The following is a 989-nucleotide window of genomic DNA, read 5'->3' on the forward strand; positions in this document are numbered from 1 at the left end:
AGTCAGCGGAATATCACTTGTCTAATGATGAATTGATAATACCCATCGACCAAGCCGATTGAGTTGTACTTTGTACGGCCAATCGTATTGTTCAGGAGATAATCTTTTCTAAGAATCGGCGTCTGTGCTGGAATGATAGCAGCGTTTATCTTATTATAAACGTGAACAATAAACCACTTGCCGTTTGGCTCCCGGACACAAAACTTGGAAAGACATTCTCTCACGCACCGTTCCTGCGTTGTGCTCCGAACGGAAAAAAGGTGTCAATAAACGTCACACTGCTCCTTGGGCAGGGGCCATTAGTGTGTTTAGCAGTATTTGGCACCTGGAACCAGGTCAATGTCATGCCGCACACCTCGTTCCGAAGGTAGGGCCGACCGTGGGTCTTTGGAGACGACGTCTTAAAATTCGTTTACCAAAGGATAGTACGGATACAAGGGATTCCGTAGGATCGACGATCAACTTCGTGCGTCTAGCACTCTCTTGGTGTCCCCCAAGACAGCTTAATCCAGAAGCAATGACAAGAATATCTCCTCGTCCGGTCGGACAATGACCACTTCGGCCAAACCGCCTGCCTTCAAGGCACTGCCGAAGTTTTCAAGGGACATCTCGTCCAGCTCAATAAGAGCATCGACTGTAGGCATAGCCTCGAGGCGGACGTCACCATCTTTCTCCCTCGTCATACCGCTGACGAGGGTGTATAAAAGTGCACCATCGTCTACGGCAGACACACCCTGGATCAGGGTCGACGCCCGGCGTCTTGCAGCCAGTAACGGTGTCTCCGTCGCCTCTGTATAGAGGTAATATGTCTCGGTGAAAGCAGGGGTAACACGCACTCCGCGTCGTCCGGTGCTATCTTCACTGTTCGCTCCTTCGGAGCTCCGATGTTATCTACAACATCCGATTAAGAGCTGCTAATCCCGCTGTCTTTGTCCAGTGGATAACGTGCCACTCCACGCGCATCTGAAGGGCCGCGCCCAAGATGCCTC

Source organism: Plasmopara halstedii, assembly GCF_900000015.1.
Source record: "Plasmopara halstedii genome assembly, contig: Scaffold_555, whole genome shotgun sequence".
NCBI lineage: Eukaryota > Oomycota > Peronosporomycetes > Peronosporales > Peronosporaceae > Plasmopara > Plasmopara halstedii.